Genomic DNA, 25976 nt, shown 5'->3' on the forward strand with positions numbered 1-25976 from the left:
GGAGGTAGATTTACCAGTTTCCATGTTTTATTTTCTTTCAAGGATGCTAATTCCTGTTGCATGGCAGAATGCCAATTTTGTGCAATCTCAGGTGGTAAAGCATTCACTTGTTCTAAAGACTCAGGTTCTGTGAATATGTGAAAAGCCTTTACTGTTTCAGCCTGAAAACGTGATGGAGGAACGCCTTTATTACTCCTCTGAGATCTGCGAGGTAATACAGGGCTTAAATTTTGACTCCTATCACTTTCCTGAGAAGCATCTGTCTCATCAGACAGATCTTCAGTTTGCTTTTCTGGTTTAATGTCCTCATCAGGCAAAAGATCACCATCAGCAAGTCCTTGCTGTTCTCTTGTGGTGGTCAGTTCAACTGGAGAGCTAGAATTTAATCTCCCCCAGTTTTGTTCAGCAAAAGAAGCGCTTTTGCTAATTATTAATTTCTCTCCCATTATGAACCTGTAGCTCCTCTGGCTTTGTTCATAGCCAACAAAGATGGCTTTCTTTGTTGTGGGGCCTCCTTTCCTTCTCTGTTTTGGAATGTGAACCCATGCAGTGCTACCAAACACTCTAAGATGGCTTACCTTTGGTTTCACACCATAAAACAAATGGAATGGAGTGTCCTGAATCATAGAGTTATACAACCTGTTCTGAACATAACAAGCAGTCGATAAAGCTTCTCCCCAGAACTTAAAACATAATCGTGAATCTTTTAACATGCATTCCATCGCATTTTGCAAGGTTCTGCCCTTTCTTTCAGCAACACCATTTTGCTGAGGGGTGTACGGGTTAGAAAGAATTTGTTCTATCCCTTTTTCCACTAGGAACCTTCTGAATTTGTGAGAAAGGTATTCTCCTCCTCTATCACATTGGAGTGCAGATACAGGCCTAGGGAATTTTCCATTTGCCCATGTCACAAAACCTTTAAATTTCTCAAATGCCTCATCTTTATGTTTTAAGATGTAGATAAATGTGTATCTTGAGAAATCATCAATGATGGTCATTGCATACCTTGCTTGTCCAAGACTTGGAGCAAAAGGACCAATAATATCAGAGTGTACAATTTCCAAAGGTCTAGTTGTAACTCTGTCACTGTGCTTACTCACAGGAGCTTTTAGTGTTTTGCATTCTTTGCAAACTACACAATCTAAGTATTTATCACAGGGTTTTATCTTTAGGTCAGCACACAGCTGTGGCATTTGTGCTATATACTTGATATTAGCATGACCAAATCTCCTGTGCATCAGGTGTACACATTGGTCATGATATGGAGTGTTGCCAACTGCAGCCTTGCAGCTTGGCTTCCTTGCATTTTGCACAATGTACAAGGAGTCTTTTAACATACCAGTAGCACACAATTTCCCATTTTTACGTATCTCACAACCATTTTTCTTAAATGTTATGATATACCCTGTTGCAGCCAATTGTGCCACAGATAAAAGGTTTGATTGTAAATTTGGCACATACAACACACCTTTTACAGTTTCTCCTAAGCAGGATAAATACAAGTCACCTTGTCCCATAATTTTGGTCACAGACCCATCAGCCAAAGATACACTTTGTCTTTCAGTTTTAGACAGTGACACAAAAGAGCTTTTACAATTACATAAATGACAACTGGCCCCAGAATCTAACACCCATACATCAGAATTACCCTTCTCAGCAACCTGTGCAATTTGGGTTGTCTGAAGAGCCTTCTTCTGTGTTGCCATTGTGTTCTTCTTCTTTGTCTTTCTACTCTTGGGTCTCATGGCACAGTCTCTTTGCAAATGTCCAGCTGAACCACAAGTGAAGCATCTCTGGCTTGCTAGTGCTGTGCCCTCAGGTTCCTTTCCCTTCTTTTCCCTCATTTTCTGGTCTTGCAGCTTTCCAGAAGAGATGGGGGGGGATCTTTCCTCTCTCTTCTCCCATTCAGCGAGTAAGCGCTGTGTAACATACGATGGGGTGAGGTCTGCTTCAGGCATAGCCTCCAGGGTACAAATCAGCGTGTCCCACGTTTCATTTAGTGAGGACAGGAGGATATAGGATTTTGTGAGAGGTGTAAATTCCATTCCTCTCTCCTGCAACTCAACAAACAGCTGCTGAATATAATGCAGGTGCTCAGGAAGGCTATCTCCTTCTGCAAGGTAGGCTCTGTACAGCTTTTTCGTCAGAGTAACTTTACTCCCTGCTGTTGCCTTTACATATAAGTCTCTCAAAGCGTCCCAAAGTTGCTTTGCAGACTGCATGCCTCGCACGTGGACTAGCTGATTGTCCTCAACTCCCAAGATAATGGTGGCTCTAGCCCGCTCATCCTGTCTCAGCCATTCAGCATTGGGATTTTGGGGGGTTTGCTCACCAATTTGCAGCCAAAGATTCTCTCTGCGAAGATACATCTCCATCTTCAGGGCCCAATTCAAATAGTTGGTCTCTGATAGGCGCTCCAGAGGCATTGCTGAGGGCTGGGAGGTAGCCATGGCTTCTTCCTTCTTTTGCAAGTCACCTCAGCTAGCTTCTAAGTCCTGCAGACCGGCAGTTGCTGGAAAATCTCCAGGTGGCTCCAAAGAAAATCTTCACAGGTCTTTGCTACCTGCCTTTAAATTGTGCACGAGGTGTGAAGCTGACCTCTCTTTTCTCTCTGGGTTTTACTGCGTTGTTTACTGGGCCCATAACCTGTTGCAGAATGCTGGGAAAGCCTTTAGCCCAGGAGAGGTCAAAAAAGTCACACACCAAGCATTTCTATAAAAATAATTTATTTACAGAAAACAAAAACAAAAGCAAAACATTTAAAGGACCTAGCTCCCTTTTTGGAGCAAGCCTTGCTGAGCTACATTTCCAGCAGAGAGAAAAAGAAGAAGTGAAGAACAAGTCCGGGCAGGTCCTCCCCCCAGGCTATTTTGCATGAAGCACGTGAGAGGAGACAATCACTTGCAACCTTTCACCCGGCCAAATGATTAGGTATAATAGTAGCTTAATCTATTAGTAGGAAAACCTCAACATGAACAACCACTCGGCACCCGGCAGCGAAGCTCCCCTCCCCTCGGGCGGGATGTGGCTGAGGTCTGGGCGGCACAATGCCCAGGTAAGTATGGGATCCAGCTCGGGGGAAGAGGAGTGGGAGGGAACCACCCCGGCGCCCCGGGGCCCATGGGCCACCGGGGGTGAGACGAGGGGATCCTCTCCAGGTTCGCCCGGCACCCTGGAGGAGACGCAAGCCGAACCAACACCCAGGGCAGACAGAGTCGAGGGATCGCCCGGCACCACGGAGGGACCGAGGGAAGGTCCTTCCTCCACGACAACCAGAGGTGATGGCGAGCAGAGTGGCGAGTGCACCAGCGGGAGTCTGCAGACGGCGGCAAGGCTGGACGCGCTGGAGGAGGGGATGCAGGTGATACGGCTGCTGCTCCAACAGCTGACAGCGGCACAGGAACCCCGCGGCGGCAGCATCGTGGAGGCGCACCCAGACGAGAGACGGCGGGACAACCTCGCGGGAGGCGGCGGCTACGGCGGAGACCGGTCGAAGGAGCCCACCCGACTGGAGGCACACCCGGACGAGAGGCGGAGCGGTGACCCAGTGGACGGCGGAGGCTACGGGGGAGCCCGGTTCCGAGAGGCCACCAGAGGGACGACGTCCCACCCTCCCACCCTGCCGATGAGACGACCTACTGGCAAGGGGACCCAGCGAGAGATGACAATGACACCGCCAGATGCCTAGAGCTGATCCGACCCGCACCAGCCCCCACGCAGCACGCTGCATGGCCCAGATGTGACCTGGAGCCAGGCCAGAATGGCAGCCAAGGACTTTGGCATAAAGTTTGACAGGGACCCCTCGAAACTCTCCTTTTCCCTAACAAATGCGAGGTACTACCTCGAAGAATGGGGTCCCTGTTTCAGGACGGAACGGGGCAAAGTCAATGCCCTCGCCATAAAATTAAAAGGACGGGCTGCGGATTGGTACGTCCAATTGTGCCAATCAGGCGCCTGGGCGCTGCAGGACAGCACAGAATTCCTTCGAGCGCTGGAACTGCACTTCAGGGACCCCCTGGAGCAAGAAAGAGCTAAAAGGACGCTGAAAACACTCAGGCAAGGGCAGCGCTCTGTGGCAGAGTATGCCATGAAGTTCCAAGCCCTAGCCGGCAAGGTGGAAGCCTGGTCTCAATCGACCCTGATTGAGAAATTCAAAGAAGGCCCTAACTTGAACGTGCTCAGGTGGGCACTCTGTCGCAACAATCCCAACTCCCTGACCAAGTGGATCTGGCTGGCAGGGGAAGCAGAGGATGCCCATGACACGTTCCGCCAAGCCCAGAGGGAAGCACAGCAGGCGGAGACAGCGAGACCATCACAGACAGCCGCAAGGCCGGGGAAGGCGAGATCCCAACCGTGGAAGGAGGAACGGGACAGGTGCTTTGCAAAAGGGCAGTGCTTCACATGCGGCAAGGATGACCATAAGGTGGCAGCATGCCCCAAACCGACACCCAGAGAGAGCACAAGGAGGGCACCAGCCACACCAACCCCAGCGCCAAGAAAATGACCAGCAGCAAGGGGGGAGTATCGGGCCAGACATTTCCCCTACAGCTCAGAGGAGGAGGGACGCAATCCCGACGAGCTGACGGGAAACGACAGCCACCTGGCCTAAGGGGCGCCGAAGGACAGGTGGAGAAGAGCAACAGGTGCAACGACAAAGGGGTGAGGAATGCCCCACCCTCTATGTCCGTGTCACCCTCACCCATGGGGAAAAGACTGAAAAGGTCTGGGCACTGATTGACTCTGGCTGCTCTAAAAACCTAATGCACCCAGACCTGGTAGCCGCGCTTAACCTCCGCTGCTATCCACTTCAGCACCATTTGGTGTTCACTCAGCTGGACGGATCAGCAGCGGGAGGAGGCCCGGTCACCCAATACACTGGAGAAACCGCGCTAAGGCTCGGCAGCCATGAGGAAAAATTGGCTTTCATTGTGGCACCGGTGGGGCAACCCCTACTCATACTAGGCATCCCATGGCTCATGCAGCAAAACCCAGTTATCAACTGGAAAACCAGAGAGATTAAGTTTGCTGATGGGTGTTATCAAGCACCCACAGGGAACAGGGTCCCCCGAGCGGCCATGGGGAGGGCAACAACGACTTCAGAGCACAGAGAGGCGGCGCTGCCAGAGGGACTGCCAATCAAACACGCGGACTTCGCAGACGTCTTCGGCGAGAAAGAGGCGGACAAACTCCCCCCCCCACAGGAAAACCGACTGTACCATTGAACTGGTCCCGGGGGTACCCCTACCCAAACCCAAAATATATGCCATGACCCAGAGGGAACTGGCAGCATTGAGGGACTTTGTGGACAAAAACTTGGCAAGAGGTTTTATCGAGCCTGCAAACTCTCCAGTAGGAGCGCCAGTCCTCTTTTGTGAGAAAAAGGACAGGTCACTGCAGCTCTGTACAGATTACCACAGATTAAACGCCACATGCATATCCAATAAATACCCTCTACCCTTAATAAAGGACATCTTGTCCCACCTGGCAAAGGGTAAGGTATTCTCTAAACTGGACCTAAGGGAAGCCTATTACCGTATATGGATACGGGAGGGGAATGAGTGGAAAACTGCCTTCAACTGCCCATTGGGGTCGTTTCAGTACAAGGTGCTACCATTCAGACTGGCAGGTGCACCGGGGGTATTCATGCAATTAATCAATGAGGTCCTGCGTGACCACCTTTTTAAGGGGGTTTTGGTTTACCTCGACGATGTATTAATCTACACTGAAACAGAACATGAGCATGAATGCTTGTTAAAAGAAGTGCTCAGGAAACTTCGCAAAGCAGAGCTGTTTGCCAAACTCTCCAAGTGCGAGTTTCACAGGAAACAAATTGACTACCTAGGGTATAGGATTTCCGCTAAAGGAATAGAAATGGACCCAAGCAAGGTCCAAGCTATACTGGCGTGGGAGTGCCCACGCACGAGGAGACAACTTCAAAGTTTCCTTGGATTCACGAATTTTTACAGGGGGTTCATCCTGGGACTGGCGGAGATTGTATTACCCCTAATGGACCTGCTTAAGACTAAAGGCTTGGGGGACACGTGCAAATCAAGAAACCCAGGGGTGCTACTAAACTGGACAGCTGATTGTCAAACGGCATTCGAGAGACTAAAAAACCTCTTTACAGCTGAGCCAGTGCTACAACACCCCGACCCCACCAAGCCTTTCGTAGTGCAAGTAGACACCTCCGACTTTTCCATCAGAGCTCTCCTGCTCCAAAGGGACTCTGACAACCAGCTAAAGCCCTGTGCCTACCTTTCCCGCAAATTTCCGAAACAGAGCGGAGATGGCACGTATGGGAAAAGGAGGCGTTCGCAGTAAAAGCAGCTCTGGAAACATGGAGGCACCTGCTGGAAGGGGCCACCTGCCCCTTCGAGGTCTGGACAGACCACAAAAACCTGGAGGCTCTCAGCACGCCTAAATGCCTCAGCCCGAAGCAGGTACACTGGGCACAGTTCTTCAGCTGGTTCAATTTCATGCTGAAATTTATACCGGGCAGGAAGAACTTCCTGGCGGATGCCCTCTCCCGATGGCCACAGGACGACACGCAAACCTCAGACATTGTGGGGATGGTATGGACCAACAAACAGCTGGGTTGCCCAGCTGTCACGCGCAGCCAGACTAGGAATCAGCGCACGCCAGCATGAACGCCAGGGAACAAACGGAGCCGCCGTTCAATTTCCCCTAACTGGCAACAAAGACTCGCACAAGCACTACAAACAGATACATGGTTGCAAAACAACCGACACCATGTATCTATCAAGGACAGCCTCGCCTGGAAAGAGAAAGTCTTGTACGTGCCAGAATCACTGTGGGGGGAAATTTTAAACAGATCACACAATGACAAAACGGCGGGACATTTTGGGTTCGTAAAAACCCTTCATCTAACAAAGAGGCAATTTTGGTGGCCAAACCTGAGAAAAGACGTGAAAGACTACGTTGCCACCTGCCTCACAAGTGCCACCTCCAAACGGAAAGGGGGGAAACCCCAAGGGCTGCTGCAGCAAGTAGCCAGCCCCTTCCGGCCATGAGAAGAAATCTCCATGGATTTTATTGTGGACCTCCCACCCAGTCAAAGGAAAACAGTAATCTGGGTGGTAAAAGACTATTTTTCAAAGCAGGCACACTTCATTCCGTGCGCGACCATCCCCTCCACCCAACAACTAGCACGCCTGTTCCTGACACACATATACAGGATCCACGGCGCCCCCTGCAGGTTGGTGACCGATAGGGGCACACAGTTTACGTCAAAGTTTTGGAGGGAATTTTTAAAACTAATCGGGACTAAACAAGCACTGTCCACTGCGTGGCATCCACACACGGACGGATCTACAGAGATCCTAAACTCAACACTTGAACAGTTCCTGAGGGCATTCATAAATTACCAACAGGACAACTGGGTGGACCTACTACCTTTTGCAGAGGTAGCCTATAATAATGCAGTACACCAAAGCACTGGCCATACCCCATTTAAGGTGGTCTATGGAAGAGACTTTGTACCAATACCAGAACTACCTCAACCAGAGGCCCCACCCTGCTCACCAGACGACTGGGCAGCACAGCTGGCGACAACCTGGCCAATCATCCAAATGGCCCTAGCAGACGCACAAACTACGTACAAAAAATATGCAGACAACCACAGGGCGGAGGCACCGAACTACAAAGTGGAAGATAGGGTCTACCTCTCCACTAAGTTCATAAAAACCTTGCAACCCTCGAAGAAGCTGGCACCTAAATTCATCGGACCCTTTAAAATCACAGAGGTAATCAATCCAGTTACATTCAAACTGGAACTGCCTCACAACTTGCGATGGGTCCACCCAGTATTTCACTGCTCTCTACTGAAACCGACAAACACATCCAAATGGCATACGGAGGAACCACCGCCCCCACCCACCATGATAGACAACCAACAACATTTTGAAGTACAAGAGATACTGGACTCAAGAAAGCAAAGAGGCAAGCTGCAATACCTTGTCAAGTGGAAACATTTCCCACACCCAGAGTGAGTCCAGGCACAACATGTCAGGGCAAGACAACTAACCAGACGTTTCCACGAGGCATACCCAGAGAAACCAGCACCCTAAAAGACATCTTCGGGGGGCAGCATGTCATGACCCCGTTGCAAGGCACAAAGAGCCTCACAACGTGGATCATGATCATTAAGGAAAAGGGGAAGAAGATAATTAAAACAGTGCTTAAACCAAGCATCCAAAGCACCCACTCCCATGGACTCATATACAGCTGAAAAGAAGGGCTTCAGATAAGCAGCGATAAGCCGCACCTGGTGCCCTGGTGGACACACAGGAACCAAGAGGACAAGGAAAGACACCGGGAAAACGCCCACACAGCCATCAAGGAGCCCATCAAGAGGGATTGAGGACAATGAAGGGTGGAGGAGCATGGGACCCCACAAGAGGGTATAAACAGGGTGCCTCACCACCGCACCCCCGTTCCCGTTTTTCGTTCTGTCAGCCACCATTCCAATAAACCGGAAATTCTTAATACCCATTAAGTGAGTCCGTGCCTTATTGCGAAGCGAGACTAACCCTGACATACAATTCTTGTGTGCATGGTGGGATTTGAACATATACTCCTTCCTGTTTATAAGTAGGCTTTTATAGTTGTTTTCAAGATGGGTGGTGGAAAAATATGATAAATAAATAAATAAATAAATATTATTGCATATTATTGTTCATTTAATTTTTTTTAATTCTATACATCACTTGGAAATGTACTGCATGATAGGCAATACAAAAGTAATATGCAAACATTCTCAGAGCTTTAATATAATGTCATGAGTTGTATCAGATGTCCTCAACATTTCACCTCTTTATCCACAGGAGTCCATTCCCTTAGAGAAATAGGACAATCTTGGTGTCTGACCTGCCAGCAAATATTACCATCTTTTTCTTCCCATCATAATACAATTAATATGGCAGCACGGCAAGATTTTGTGATGTTTGGAAGTGCTGTCTCCTTTAATTCCCTTGGCTGATTAATAACACTATCTTTTAAAACTTGATTATTCCAGATGAACTACTATTGAAGAAAGGAATTTCAAAGGAAGAACCTAGCATAAAAATGCTGAATTACCAAGAAGTTTAGTTCTGTCACATGTGGCTTGAATTGAAATAATGGTGGTTGGTTTTTGTTTTTGTTTTCTCAGTCATGCCACAGATGTTAATAAACATCAGTGCCAGGATATTTCTCAATGCAGTTATATGAAGGGTCATTGTAATTTCTCTGTACATCTAAGCTTTGTATTTATCTGTATATCTTGCAGTTCATTCCCTTCTATCTAGATCACTGTTTTTTCTTACCCCTGCATTCCTATACATTTGCCAGCTCAAGATTACTGCAGTTCAATTGAGGAAATCATTTCTGGATCTTGAAATACTCTCTGTCTCTCTGTCTCTCTCTATATGTCAGATCCCCCTGATCAAAGGTTTCACAGAAACCCTTATCGGAGCATCTACCATCATTTCCTTCTCCAAGGAATGGACTCCGTGTCGCCAGATGGGAGGGGGTGTGAAGTTGGAGTGTGAAGTGGTTTATTATGGCTATGGAGGACATCAAGGACACGGGGTTGAGATATGCCAGGAATACCATACGGATGGGAGGGGGGTGACATGGTTCCATGGGAAAGGGGACTGACTAAGAGAATGTAGTTTTTAAGTTAGGTTTGAGCAGGAAATCTTTATTCACAGCTTGCCTTCTGTACCATTCATTACACTTCATTAAAACAGTTGAAGGAATCCCAGCCTCCTGACTGTGATTGTGTGAATGCTCGAATGATCAGGTGCTGACAATATATATTTTACAGTGCTACATAAGCTTTTGTTTTCCTAAACTAAGCTTTTAAAATACAGTACAGGTAGTCCTTGCTTAACAACAGTAATTGGGTCCAGAATTTCTGTAGCTGAGTGATGTGGTCATAAAGTACGATGTCATGTGACTGCACCACTTGGTGATGGCAATCCTGGCAGTCCCCGTTGCCATTGTTAATGTTGGAGGTATCAACAAATCAGCATGCCTCATTAGTATGTGGATGAGTTCCTTTTAGGATGCAAATTTTCCATGTGCTTCTGAAGGAGGCTGTTGGTTCCCCCTCCCACTTTCCTCACTTCCTCTTCCTCCTTTTACCATCAGGGAAGAAGCATGCTTTAGCAGCTCCTTCCATCTTGGGCCATGCTTGGGCTTAGAGTCAGGATTTTGTCCCTTTCTGCATGCAGCCTTCAGCAGCAATGAGGGCTGAGGGTAAATTAAGTTTAGGGAACAGAAAGAAGAACCATAATAATCAACTTTTCTTCTGAGATGGATGTAACTGGACCAAATAAATCAGTAAGACTTCTTTTTACTTACTTTTGAACCTACTTTGTCCAAGTGTGTAATTCTTTATGCTTGGGTGGGCTAAGTGCGTAAGATCAATAACCTGTATTTCTCTGACATACTCATTAATGCTATTTTAGGTAATATTCTTTTTATGTGCGGATCTTTTGCTCTGTTAAGCTCTGCTCCATTCAATGGTCCTAGCTGTCCACTAATGGCTTCAGTTAAACAAGGTTCATGGATTGTTAAGTGAGGACCTCTGGGGACCTTCGGGGAAGATTGCAAATGGCGATCATGTGACCGATACAAATAGCATGTAGTTGTCAGGATGGAATCAAGGAAACTACACAGCAAAGCACTAGAGATCATTAACTCTTGTTTGCCCGATCTGTGGTCTCAGGATCCATGTAGACCCTGAAAAGCTTGGCTGCAGCCTTATCTGTCAGCCCAACAAGGTAGACCAAACTAAGAAACCAATGCTGTGTAGTTCAATACTACTACAGCTATAATAATAGAATCTTGCAAGTCTGAATGTGCTTCCCCCTCCCTCCCTCCCTCCATCTTCATGTGAACTAGTAGAGGCTTGTCTGAGATGTTTTCTCAAGTTACTTTCTTGGCCTGGGCTCAAGCCCCTCTTATCTGACCATTGTCTTGGAAGTGGCTCTTCCTCCCATCCTTCAAGGCCATTCCCTCTGCCCTCTACACTATCCAAAGCTGTCAGCAATTTGTAGTTCCAGTTGGACAGGAAGGTGTGATTGTATTAACTAGAATTAAATAACTCTCTATAATTTCAATCATGCTGAAGTGTAAATGAAATCCCATGAAACTGGATTTAGTTCTGAGCTCATCCTCTTTCCTTTGTCCTTGCTCTACCTACTTTTGAGTGTGCCATTCATTGGCCAGATTAAGTCCAGAAAATTGTGCCCCACCTCTTAATTTAATGTTGTAGTAACAAAAATCCTTTTGTGGCTGAATATAGCATATTACATAGAGAGAGGCCCTATACCAAATATAGGTACTACAAAGGTAGGATAAAAACTACAATAAAATAAGGGATAAGGATAAATAAATGATAAAGATAAAGCCCAGTATTCTTTTCCATGATGCACTATTGTTTCTCAGTAAGTAAAAGTGAGAGAACATTCTGTATAGCTTTTCTTCTACCTTCCTTCCTTCCTCCAAGGATGAACTTCTTCCTCTCCTCCTTGAAACATAGCAATAATTGTGGGGATAGGCAATTTGTGGCTGTCTCTGAATTGTTGAATTCCTCCATCTATCTGGAGAGCTGGATCCCACCCACCCCTTTTATATTCTAAAGATTTGCTTGCACCTACAGCCTGTAAGTTAAAATTGACAAATTCCTCCTGTGAACCAAATCGTATATAGTTTGTGCTCTATACACTGATATCACACCCAAGAGCAGAGTTTTGAGCCCAACTTTCTTTCCACCATAGAGTACATATATTTTACTCAAATGGAAAAATCTGCATAAGCAGGAGAAGCCGTATAACATTTGTTTAAGCTGTTCATATCTTAGTATGTAAGCTGTGGTGTTATGATGTTGCTTTAAAACAGGATGGATGAAACAGTAAAGAGTAGGGGGAAAAAAGATGTGTTCCAGGAAAGACCCACTTGGGAGGGCAACAAGGAACACTGAGGAAGGAAGTCAAGGTTGAATTTCTTAGTTACTTCCTAGTATCCAGCAGAGTTTTCATTGTTTACAGGACAAAGGTCTCTTTCCCACAACCCTGCCTTCCTGCTATCCCATTTCTAATGAAATAAAGTTGCTCACTTTCAGAGTTGGATCTTTTAACTAACTTTAATGAGGTTTTCTTTCTTTCTTTCTTTCTTTCTTTCTTTCTTTCTTTCTTTCTTTCTTTCTTTCTTTCCTTCTCAAATCAACAAGCACCTATTCTCTTCTTCTGTAAAAGAACTTCATAAGAAGATTTTTGCATGAGAAAGAAGAAAAAGCAGTCCAGTCATCTTAAACTACAGGCATTTACAGCCAAAGTTAAGCATTTTGAAATCCCACTGATTTAAAAGTAAGTGCCTGTTTCATAAACCACTGACATGGGGAATCAGAATATTTATCCTGGGCTTCATGAGTCCTTCTTTTAGCTATGAGAGGATTTAAAATCTGTGCTTTTGATAGTCATCCAAAGAACTATAAATAGCCAGGAATTCCAGTAGTAGTATTTCTACAACTCATCTGAAGGGCATCAAATTGGTGTTTTGAGCTCAGAAAAGAAGAAATAGAAAATGTCAGTCTACATTCAACTGAAGGTATGACTTGGTAGGAAAAGAAGTTGAGCAAAGTTACACATAGTACACTAAATACGGTATCATAATTGCCAAAATATCTTTCTTCTCTAACTGGCTTCTACCATTATCTTTTATATTAGAAGGAATCATTCACTTGTCACAAATCCACAGGATTTCATCCTATTCCAATGACAAAAAGTTCTATACTTTTTTTAATTAAAAAAGAAAAAAAACTTGAGAAAGAACTCAACCAAATGCCCTATCTTTGGATGCTAGAGAGGCACAAAGTACAAGATAAAGTATTTCCTATTGCTACAATGATGCCAAGGCAAAAGAATTTTTCCTGAAGGACTCCAAGGTTAATGTTTATGAAAGGAAGTAAAGTTGGGAGCAAGTGCAATAAATGTACATCTGAAGTTATCTGAGGAGTAAAAGGAAGCTATGAGCTATGTTGCATTGTCCTTTCACCCTGCCTTTGCTTGATGGAGGTCCTTTCTCCCAGTATTGGCCCTGGCCTAAATATGAACAGTTGCATTTACTAGTATAGTCATCCACCTTTAAATAATCCAGTCAATTATCTGAAGGCATCATTGATTCAATTCAGTCTGAATAAATGTGCCTATAAGAAGAAAACAATGCAGAAATTGAAAAAGAAGACAATTTTGTTTTCTATAATGAGAAACGTCTAGATCACTGAAGACAGTTGAAGAGATGTTGCTCTTTACTCACCCACATGCCTGTTGCCATTTGTAGTATCGTTTTTAAAATTATTTTTAAAAAGCTCTAAAGCACTGCTCTTTGCGTCTGTGTGCCTTTGAGTCAATGCTGGCTCCTGGCAACGGCCTAGACTAGTCCCTGCAGTTTTCTTGACAAGATTTCAGAAGTGGTTTGTTGTGGTTCCATGGCTGGGAGAACACCACCAGGGAATACCAGACCTCTAGGCTTCACTTCAAAGAAGAAGGCAATAGGAAACTTTGTATGAAAACTTTGTGGATGTGTCCATGAAGTCACCAAGGATTGAGCTCATGTCATGAGTACTGATGGTGAGCAGGAAGGGGGAAAATGCATGCATAGTTTAGGAGCTTTGGATTTCCCTTCAAAGAAACTCAGAACAGACCTGCCTTGATTTTTGGGTTTAATCTGTGAGAGTTTTTCACGGCCTTTCAGTCTGGCAGGATTTTCTGTCTAGTAGAGTAGAACAATAAACACTAGAGACTCAAGCTACCATCTCAGCATGGTTCTTTGCTCTAAGATAGGACAGCTCAACATGAAAAGAACTACCTCGTTATTTTAGATTTGCATAACTACTAATTGGATTTCTGGGGTATTCTTCAGCTATGTATATTGTTGCTATATGCCTTTGAACTCTGAGGTTGGAGAAGACTCCTGAGAATACCATGGACAGACAAGAAAACAAACTGATGGATCATTGAACAAGTTGACCCAGAGTTCTCATTCAAGGCACAAGTGACCAGGCTCAAATTATCCTATGGATATATTATGTGAAGACCCAGTTCTCTGAAAAAGTCTCTAGTGCTGGGAAAAGTGGAAGGAGAGAGAAGAAGAGGATGACTAGCAGCAAAGCGGATGGACTCAGTTACAGTGCTGATCAGTGCACTGTTGGAAGACTTGAAAGAGCAAGTTAGGGATTGATCATCATGGAGAAAAATCTATCTATGTGGTCACTAGGAGCTGAAAACAACTTGATGGCACATAATCAATCAATCAATCAATCAATCTTGTTGCTATATAAGTTTGCTCCAAATTTATGGATCCAGGTCTTTAAAAAGATGGCAGTAACAAGGCATGTAGGTTTATAGTAGTTGCTTCTATCTGTTCTTAGGAATTCTCCCCAAATGTGCTGAGACTGAGAAGTTTTCATATGCAATTAGGCTAACAGGCTGCGTGCAGTGTTTAAGACTTGCTTTCTGAAAGATTTAGGAAATGCAGCTGTTTATCAGATGGAATGAAAATAGAGCCACCAAATTTCTTTTGCAAATGGATTTGTTCATTTTAGAGCTGAAGAACTAAGCTCTGCACATCTCTCTCTCTCTCTCTCTCTCTCTCTTCTTCTTCTTCTTCTTTTTTAAACAGCCAGCATACTTTTGAATTAATTTCATCTGTGAAGTGTGTTGCAAGCCTTTGCTATAAAAAGTGCATCAAGAGGACGAATACTGAAAAATATATCTTTAGGCTGTTTAGGGGATGACAGCCATTGTTTGTTGTAAATTCCCACTTCTACCTCCCTTCTCTTTTAAATGGTGTACAGCCTTACTATCTAAAGCATTTATCATTTTCCAGGAACACTGACAAAAGACCACAATTATCAATACACTTTGGTTCTCTGTAATCATTTGGACTCTAAACCAAGCCTACACACACAGTGGTGGGGTGGAGAGAGATCCATAAGTATCTTTAGAGGTAATGTAAAATTATGGCAAAGTATGAAATTACAGCCAAGTCTAAGGCTGCATGCAAATATTCTGGAGCCTCACCTTGAATCTGTTACCGTATCCCTTTCTGAAAAATGCAGAATGAAAGAAAAACCAAGCCTCTGAGGCCAGGATAAAGAAGAAGAATGACAAAAACTATATATGAAACTGTTACATTTACATTTTGGTTAAATTAAATCAAATCAATGAAATGCAGCTAATAGGATTACTCGCCATGTATATAATCAACCTTTCCTTTGGGCCAGATTAAAATTTAAAAGGCTGCAGCTTGGAAAGTCTTCACCCAAGATTTTCAGGGATCTCATCTGGCCTTGGGGCCTCTGTCCTAACCTTTCCAATTAGACAGTAGCCAAAGAAGTTAAAGGCCTTTCTGCAGAAGGGCAGTTTAAGCAATCAAATCAGTTAGGTTTTTGCAGACATCTGGTATACCTGCAAGACTGAGAGTTCCATTATAAGAAGTGGCAAAAGCAAGACATCTCTCACTTGGGTAATTATCCTTGGGCATTGTTGATCGCAAAGAGACCAACAACTTTTAAAAGTTCTTGTTGGGAAGAATGGCTTTACAAAGGGATGAGGCCTGCAGCATCAGGAGGAGGTCTTCCTAGCTAGAGAATTTCAGAGAGAAACTGGACAGTCATTTATCATGGGGCAAAGGATTGGACTGGATGGGCAGTAAGAGTCTTTCCAGTTCTCTGAGTCTAAGGAATAACCATTACTATTTATGTCATCACCTACCCATCCCTAAGCACCATGCATTATTTTTTTTTAAAAAAAATAGGCATTTGTTTATATTAAGATAGAATTCCAACTTTTCCTTTTCTTGGAAAACTCAAAACGTTTCACAACAAGATAGCCTTAAAATATATTTTAAGAACAACTACACTCCTTTGGACAATGAATAAAAAATTAAAACGATGCCTCCAAAACTCCTTAAGGTATGTGACAGATAGGAAAAGCAACAGCAAGAGCCAGTTTGGTCTAGTGGTTAAGGTGCTGGGCTAGAATCCAGGAGACTGTGAGTTCTAGTCCTGCCTTAGGCACGAAAGCCGGCTGGGTGACCTTGGGCCAGTCCCTCTCTCTCAGCCCAAGAGCCAATCAGGTGTGGTAGGAGAGTTCTAGTCCCACCTCAGGCACGAAAGCCGGCTGGGTGACCTTGGGCCAGTCCCTCTCTCTCAGCACAACTTGGTGCAATGTAGACTGGCCTCCTCACGGTGCACCCCGGGCAACATGACTTGTCACGGCTAAATAGTCTACACATCTGGCTGCTGGACCTCACAAGGATTTCCCAGCAATAAAAAGCAGCATGAACCCCAAACTGCTATGCCATACGATTAATTAAAAAAACAAAACAAAAAACAGGCATAGCTGTTGGTGGAAAGACTTCTAATCCTGATAAGAAGACTTTTCCATATATTTACCATCACAATAGATAAGGCTTTCTTCTATATGATCACTAAACCAAAGTCCATGGGCTGTTTCTCTAATGCAATCCCAAATTATTTAGGGCCTTATAAAGCGCCAGTAAATGTGAGCTGTCCCAGAGATTAGAAGCACTGGCTAGCGAGGAGGAGGTTCAGGGCCGAAACTGGAACAACACTCTAGTGCAAACTTCTTTGATCCAATGTATTCCAGATGTGTTCCCAGGCTGCACTAGCTTTCCATTTTGGGAGTTATGGTCCAAATACATCTGGAGGACACCAGCCCTGAGCCACTTCTGCTATTGTCCTGCCAACCATATTTTTCTACATTTCAGCAAATTCCACTTTTCCCAGAAGACCTGCAGTATAAAAGTGATGTTAAGAACATGAAAGACCTTTGAATAATTAGTGTTTTTCAAAGTGGGTTAGAGCAGACTTAGAGTAATCTGACATGATGTAATCCTAACAAAATTGCAGAAAAGCAGAAAATAAGTATTTATTTGGAGGATTAAAGCATCTCATGTAAGATATTATTAAGCACTGTCATTAACTTAATATACTCTACAAAGAAATAGGAACTCAATATCTTCAGATTTTGAAAGCATAGTTGCTGTGCCTGTATAATGCAGACTTTGCTTTCTGTTGACTTAACTATGCTTGAGTGTCAGAGCTGAGAGTCAAGAGTATTATGGGGAGTAGGCAGAACTCAGCCCACTTTTACAAATAATTTTTTGGGTTGTATCTAAATACATCATTTCAAGCAATGGTGCTGATTACATTGGAGCAGGCTTGAAGATCAGCACACATCAAGAGTATATGCAATTCAGAAAAGTATTGGTTCAACTAATAGCCAAAAGCAAACAGAGGAAAATGAATGAAACTTTTCATCTGATCAGTAGTATTAGAAAGAAGTGCTGAAAACAAGGCAACAAAGAACACTAAACCATGGCTAGTTTTAAGTATATTTTATGGGATAAGCCATGGTGGTCTAGCTCCCACATAACCTTAAATTGGGAATTGGCAATTCATTCAAACATCAATGGTATGGGTGTCCAAAAAACTTAAAACTGAAGAATTTAACATAGGCAAATTCTCTGCAGATTGTGTGAAATTTTGATCACAACCCTATGATCTTAGTTGTTTCCATACTAGTGATTTAGAGAATCTCAGAGCAGAGTCCACTCATATTTTTATTATTGCTAGGGTTGGGAAGTATTCAGAAGAAAAAAAAAGAGGGGTTGGAGAAGACATGGGAACAAAAATAACAGGTATTGTCAATTTCTTAAAGCTCTGCCTTTTCACAGAAGTGAACTGTAGCTTCATGGGGAAGCCATGCAATCCTGGGAGAAAAGATTTAAGAGTCATCCACAGACATTATGTGAGTCCACCTTTCCTGTCTGGAGCACCTTTTTCTTTCAAAGATGAAGCCCTGAATAGCCCTAATTATCACTACAACATCAGCTGGATAATGCTATAGGTCACTGTTTTCCATCCTCAGCAACTTGAAGATGTGTGGACTTCAGCTCCTACAATTCTTGCCAATTGTTACGTTGGCTGAAGAATTCTGGGAGTTGAAGTCCTAGACCTAAAGTTGTCAAGGTTAGGAAACACTGCTATAGACCCAATAGAAAATGTGACCACAGTGAAGAATATAAGAGCATTCATATAGGGTCTTCCAAGAATTTTGCATTCTTACATGAAATCTTGCAAAACTATCATGTGGAAGCACCAAACTCTTATGAGGTTTGGTGATCTCATGCAATATTGTCCATTTTTATTCAATTAACTTTTATTTTATTTGGAGTGGTTGATGGACACCATCTCCAATTATCTGGATGATCTGATTCATTGCTGACTCTTACTAAGCCATAGATCATGGTGTATAAACAACAATGGTTTGCCAATTTCAGTTGGTGGTGTGATTTATCCTTCTAAATATGATACAGCCTATGAATTCTGCACATACATAAAAGATAGAGTAGATTGTGCTTCTAAATAAACAATATCATTTAGCAATGAGTGGATTTCTCTTGTTCTGTTCCTTAATTTCTCCTCTTCCTCTCTCTCCTATGCAGTATTGCATTCTTCCTAAATTTCAGTTCAATTAGAACAGTTATTTTTTTTAAAGAAAAAACAAAATGCAACAACTTGCCACATCCATCCATCCATCCATCCATCAGGCATCCTCCAGTTCATTCTCATCCATTTTTTTTTCAGTTCTTCAATATTAGTATGACTGTACACATTATTAAAACCTTACAGGAGAAATCAGCAATTCATCATATATGTGGTTGCATCAAGATTGTGCAGTGTTTTACAGAAAGCATGCGCACTGGGAAAGCACTAGATAAAAGGATCTTTTAAACACATTCATAGGTAAAGGTAAAGGTTTCCCTTGACGTAAAGTCCAGTCGAATCCGACTCTAGGGGGCGGTGCTCATCTCCGTTTCTAAGCCTTGGAGCCGGCATTGTCATAGACACTTCCGGGTCATGTGGCCAGCATGACGACTCGGAACGCCGTTACCTTCCCGCCGAAGTGGTACCTATTGATCTACTCACATTTGCATGTTTTCGAACTGCTAGGTGAGCTGGAGCTGGGACGAGCCACGGGAGTTCACCCTGCCGCGCGGTTTCGAACCGCCGACCTTCTGATCGGCAGCTCAGCGGTTTAACCCGCAGCATATTCTCTCTCTCATATTTTGGCAAGTCCTTATGGAAGGACAAACTTAATTTTTCACGGTAGGTGTTTTCTGGGATGGTATGTAAAGTACCTGTCACTTTCTGCTGCTAGAAAAACATTTTATTAGGTAGGAAGGCCAATGGGTAACTCAACTGTAGCCAGATAGAATCTACCATTAATTTTATTGCAAGATCATTTGGGCATTCCATCTTTACTATGCTTCATAGCTGCACACATACTGACATCAGATTAAGTGTTCTTATTTCCCTTATTTCCAAAAATCAGCAAAACAAAAGTGACAAAGAAAATACCCATGTAAATAGCTGCAGTTACATTTCTAAAAAAGAGTATACATGGAGGGAAATTCTGCCTGAAAAGCCAGCAGCTGGAAAATTTACACATCAAGCAATCCAACACACTGATTTGAATTTTTCTAAAAAGAATTTGGGCAATTTGTATCAATGGTTACATACATTAGAAGAAGATGCATGCACAGTCTCAGTATGTTACAGGATACTGCAAACGTTACAGGTTCCTAGTTTTTTCTACATTTTTAAAAAGAAATCCATAGGAAAAACCTGTAGGATTAGACTATTGCTATATCAACACAGACAGAATTTTGAGCAATTTAGCCCCACCCTATTCTCTTAGACTGCAGGATTTAACTATTTTAATGGCTGTGTTCAATCAACACACTACATTTGCCTACAGAATTAACCATTTTCTGGGTTCACAGTGTACACTGAATCCCAAACTAAATGGGTTGGGTTGCACCATACACTAAGCCTTAGAAAATAACTAACCTAGTTTAGCATGTTGCATAAATACAATCCCTAGGTCATTACCTGGTTTGGCATGATCCATGAACTGAACCAGTGTGGAGAAATTTGGGATGTTTAATAAGGGCTATTGTTATCACCTTGGAAAGAAATATGGGTTTGTTTGTTCAGATTAAGTGGCATATTTGAATAAGTTGCCCCCAGAAGATAGGCCCCCACTCTCCTGGCCTTCTAGAAGGGGGTTAAAACCTGGTTATGCCACCTTGCTTGGGGTGGGAGGGGGGATAGCTATTCATGGGGGTGGTTGGCACCATGATGGGGCCAATGATAAGATCTTGATTTGCCATCCTGTATTTATATTTTATATTTTGTATATTTACATTTACATTTATATTTGTATGTATTTATATTGTATTTATACTGTGTTGTTCTAGTGACATGTTATTTTTATCATTTGTAAACCTCCTAGAGTTGTTGTATACGAGATGGGTGGCAGAGAAATATGACACATAAATAAGTAAATAAATAAATAAATCAGGATTTCATTAAAAAACAATAGCCCCCAAAATCTATTCATGATCTCTCAGTGTTCTCAGCCAAGGCAGAGAGCATGTGCCTTAGAAAACCTTGACTTCTTATCCCAAACACTTCAACCTGTCCCAGTTTTCCCCAGATTAGGGGAAAAGAAGAACAAAATTAGTTCCTTTGGTGCAACAAAAACAGACTTTAAACACACTGTCCTTTCCTTGAACTTTGAAGCATCTACATCATACAATAGGAGAAAGAGAGCCAGTTTAAGAAACCTAAGTTTATCTCTGAGCACATTTGTACTGTAAATAAACTCCATTATATGTCATATCAGTTTGGGCCAAGGAAAAAGAAGTACCTTTAGACAACAACAGTATCCATTTCAGGGAAACAAAAAATTTGTAGAATCAGTTGTATGACCAAAGTTCCTAAGCGTTTGTTATCAGATGTGGATACATATATTTTAAAGTTTTGGATAACAGCCTGGATAAGTTTTTCTTCAGTTCTCCCAAGGTAAACTAGTTTTAAACCTCTTTAATTTTAGATCCTGATGGGTTATAAGGGTTGGATGATGCGCCAACTGTGTTGTCAAAACCAGAGTCATTTTAGAGCTGTTCACAAATGGGGTTTCAAAATTCTGCTGGACAATTTCTGCAAATTTCTCTGGGGAAGAAGAAATTCTCCAACCATTTTTCAATGGCAGGATTCTCTCTTAGCAGGGACAAGGGGACTGCTTCTGAACAACCCCTGTGAATGGAGTTTTGGCCTGCTGTTTTGTATTGAGAAATCATGGAAACTGCAGACCGCTGCAGAAAGGATGGTACCATGAAAAATGGAACTTTGGCACACCTCCTAATTCTATCAGTGGAAGTTCATCATAATGGATGGGGGAATAGCCATACTTGGGGATGGCTAGCGCCCTAGAATGACTTTGGATGGACCTACTACACTCATGGGCTGATAAAGAACTCTCGCCCGTCTTGATTCCATTCCATTCTTATTTTTATTGTATTTATTGTATTTATAATTGTTTTAGTTTTTAACTTTATTTTATAGTAAACTGCCCAGAGCCCCTCCTTGGGAGGGAGATGGGCAGTGATAAAATTTGATAAATAAATAAAAATAAATAAAATAAGAATTGCACCAACACTTTTTTTAAAAAATAAGAATTTCAAAGCAAATTGGATGAGGAGTAAAGGAACAGCCTGGCCAAAGCTGTTACTTAAAAAAACTAGAAATAAAACAAAGGTCACTAAAAAGAAGACTTACCAGGATTTGTATTATATCTCTACACTTTCTAGTCTTGTTAGCAACAAAGGACAGTCCTACCATTAAGCAAATGAAGTAGCTGTTTTGAGAAATTGGGACAGCTGGTAAATTGGAGTAAAACTTTCACCTGAAGCTCTCCAGATCCTCTGTTGACCACTATAGCTGCTTCACTGCATCTGAAGTGCAAAGGCAGGTTGTACCTGAGAGCCAGTGTAGTAGAGTGAGACAGCCAGTGTGGTAATGGGGTAAGGTGTTGGATGAGTACTGGGAAAACCCTGGTTCATGTCTACTCAGCCATAGACAATCAGTGGGAGACTCTGAATCAGAAAAAAGCAGCTCATTCTCCACCTGATCGATTGATGTGAGATAATGAAGGGAGATCCCTGTGCAAGCTGCCTTGAGATTCAGGAGAAATGATGAGATATACATCCAATAAATAAATAGAGCTGTGGAAGAGCACCAAGACCTAGAACAATTATTCTCCTATAGGCAAAGTCTCACATGAGTATGCATCCCAACAATTTTTACCCACCAATATAGTTGTGCAAACAGAGACTATTCACTTATCTCTCTCTTCAATTAATGCAACATGATTTGCACTGTGCATTTACTGTATCTAAGTTTTCCTGTCTCCAGGGCTTTCCTTCAACTGACTTGAACTCTCAACATTCGGCTCTCAGTCCTCATTCCCTTTTACCTTGTGGTGCCACTCTTTTGCCCCACATCTTGCACAATTTTGCTAACCTGGGGCAAAGGCATAGATGGTATGGAGCAGCTCCTGGTATGCTAGTCTTGATGAATTTTCTGACAGCACTGGGGAGGTGCCAGCCTTAGCTTGGCTCTGCTGACAGTGTAATAGCTGAATTGTCATATGTGCAATGGCTGTAGAAGGCCACTGCCAAAGCTCTCCTTGTAATTTGCTGAAGGAAAATCAGAGCTAGGGGTAGAAGACCCAAGAAACTGCTCAGTGGCTTCAGCTTGGAAGACAACCAATTTACTTAATGTTTACTTCTCTTATGATCACAGTTCTTATTAAAAATCTTCAGATATTGTTGTTGTTGTTATTGTTGTTTGTAAAAGTAATTTATAAAAATCAGAACAGTTCAAAGCAAAGGGAGGAAACCTAAAAACCATTCCAAACCAAAAAATAACAACAAACTGGCAGGCAAAGCCAGAAGAACCTTTGAAAGCTTCTTCCTTTCTCTGACTTTCATGTGATGCCAGGCTTCCTTTCTCTGACTTCCTTTCTCTGACTTTCCATCAGGTGGGAGTAATAGTCCAGTGAGTGTGGCATGAGTAAATGGATTTGGGGGCCTTATCAGTTGGAGCCTGGAGTGCCAAAATATCACAGTGAATAAATCAGACATACAAATAGAAGAGACTTAGTGCAAAAAAATCACACAGGATGCATGGTACATCAAGATGGGAGTCTAGCTTCTTAAATATTATGGAAAGGGGTGAATCAGATATTTGGTGATCAAGTGACCAGGGACTAGACTCATTAACTGTAAGTATGTTTATTTAAAAGAGATTGACAACTTATGGCCTCAGAGCTGCATGTAACCCTCAACCAGATTTCATGGGATTCTTTGGATAATTTCAGAAGCTCCTCCATGAGATCATGCAATAGCAAGGGCAAGTTCTCTGGCATCTTACAAGGCAGGGAGGGAGAAGGAAGGAAGATAGTACCAAAGACAGAGGGGTGGGGAGAAAGGGGACAGCACAGAAAAAGGAGAGAGAAGGAGAAAGGAAAGGGGAGAGAAAGGACACTTTCATATTGCACCATTTCAACTTCCCAATCCCACCAAATCATTTTTAAGGCACCTGTGTGATCATCTTTACTCCTGCAGATCTCGAAATGCTGGGAAAACACAGAAACCTCTGTGAGCCAACCCAGCACCCAATAAAGGAGCACAAATATGTTGAAGTCAGTACTCATGTCAGCCTTGGTGAGATGGCTGCAGATCAACAGATGTATTGACAGGTGTCCATCTCATCAACTGTCCTGATGCTGACCAGAACAGCTCAAAAGAACCATATACTTTCAGTACAATGAAATGGCTACTCTGGCCCTAAGTTGAGAGGACAACAGAATCCCCCAGTTCACATCCCTTCTTAGTTGCCTCTTGATAGGACCAGCCCTTGACATATTCATCACTGAATTCATCTGAGTGAAACTTAAGGTCTCATGAGAACTAAACTGCAGCTCTGTAAGTTGCTGGTTCACCGGACAACTGCTGAATTTCCGGTGCTAGCTGGCAAAGAATAGACTGCATTGCCATGATCTCTGGCTTGTCTCCTTTATTTGTTTGTTTGTTTGTTTGTTTATCAAATTTGTCACCGCCCATCTCCTCTGAACTTTCCCATTCATTTCCCCATAATGCACCATGCCAAGCGCAATTCACTTCTTTTCACAGAATTGGCCCCTAACTAATTGCATGGGTAAGAAAAGATAGTTCTTAGTGCATTCACAAGCAGGGGAGAAAAACAGCACTGAAGAAGCTAAACTGATAGGAAGTCAACAATGTAATTTTCTAATTAGAGAGAAGAGGAACCCCCCCTCAAAAAAAAAAAAAGGAGATGGGAAAAGTGCAGGTGAGAGAGGAAGAAGGAAAAAAGGGAGGACAACTTGTGGGGAGAAAAGAATAGAATAGCAAGATTTTTTTAGTGGTTTCCAACTAATTTCACTGTTAGAGGGGGGCTGCCTATACTAGTCCTTCCTGTCAAATGCTATTACCTGCTGCTGTGATCATTTGCCAAACCCTGGGCAAGGTTGAGACGTGTTGGTATTGGTGCAATGATGCAAGGAGTTCCTCTTTTTTGCATGGATTATACTAATCTGTCTGAAAAACAGAGCTTTTGCAACACACTTGGAAACGAAGCAAGTATCTGGAACCACATACCTGCATGGGAAAAGGAAAGCAACTAAGAAGACTTTAAGAACATCCACTCATTTGTTTCCACAGATCTGTAAGAAGATATGGTCTTCCCCAACCTGGTGTCCTCCAACTCTATATTGGACTTTCAATCCTGCAATCTACAACCAGTCTGGCCATTAGCCACGCTAAATGAAAAGAATGGGAGCTGAAGTCCAAAGCATCTTCAAGGGGAGAGGAGTGGGAAAGATGAGCTAATATAGCCCCAGGAGGTACATAACCTTTTCCTACAGAAGAAATGTGCAAGGCAGCCAACAAAAGTCAAATAAATGCAACACAAGATACAGAGAAGATCAATAAATGGGATTGATAAAACACCAAAATGGTAAAACGACACCTATTAAGACTTATTTTTTAAAAAACACATGAAAAGAAACAAATCAGACAAAAGTCAGTCAAGATAAATAGTAGTAATAATAATAATAGTACTATATTTAATTATGGGTGGAAAATTGCCAGTAAATTTAGAAGAAGCAGCCACTGAGGAGACTCTTTCTCAAGCTCCTACATATTTCAGATTCTGATTGAAAAGAAAAAGGTAATGTGAAAAAAAAAGTTCATATGGAAGAGGATAGGCAGGTCTATTTCTTTGTTTAGATATTGATTTAGTTTACATTATTTATAAGCCACCCATTTTTCCCATTTCTGGGAGGTTCACAAATGGACGATATCAATAGTCTCCTAACAATAACATCAGCATAAAATTAGAGGGCTACGTGGCCACCTGATAACAAAAAACATAAAAGTATGTTTGCTCCAGAAGCAAAACAGCATCCAAGATTCCTTTGCCCTCTTCTGTAAAGACTTGGCAAAAGAAGATGTCCTTTACCTGCTTCAAAACCATTAAGGAGGAAACTATTCTCATCTTGTGTGTAATGGACTTCTCAGAGCCTGGTAAAAAGAATGCCAGTCTGCCAAACATTATAAGCTGGGAACATCTGCATGTTTAGCAAAAAAATGGGTAGCCATCTCCCCAATGGACCAGCAGATAGTTAGCAAGAAGATCAAGGAATCCCAGCACTAACAAACTTAGAGATAAAGAGGGTGCGAAAGGAAATGTATCCACTCGCCAAGATTTCTGTGACCTAACTTCTCTTTCAATGAATCTGGTAAATAAGATGGTGAGAATCTAGCATTCCTGGCTGTGAGCATCTGGGAGAGAAAGAGGGGTTTGATGATCAGAGCAGCCATGGAGAAAGTCTCTCTCCATACTGGCATGAGCAGACTGTCTGGGAAGGGGAAATCGCCAACAGTCCATCCCTCATAGCACATACAGGTCAGGAAGATTCTACTTGGAATAAATTCCACTTAATTTATGG

The sequence above is a fragment of the Candoia aspera genome, chromosome 11, assembly GCF_035149785.1.
Source record: "Candoia aspera isolate rCanAsp1 chromosome 11, rCanAsp1.hap2, whole genome shotgun sequence".
Taxonomy (NCBI): Eukaryota; Metazoa; Chordata; class Lepidosauria; order Squamata; family Boidae; genus Candoia; species Candoia aspera.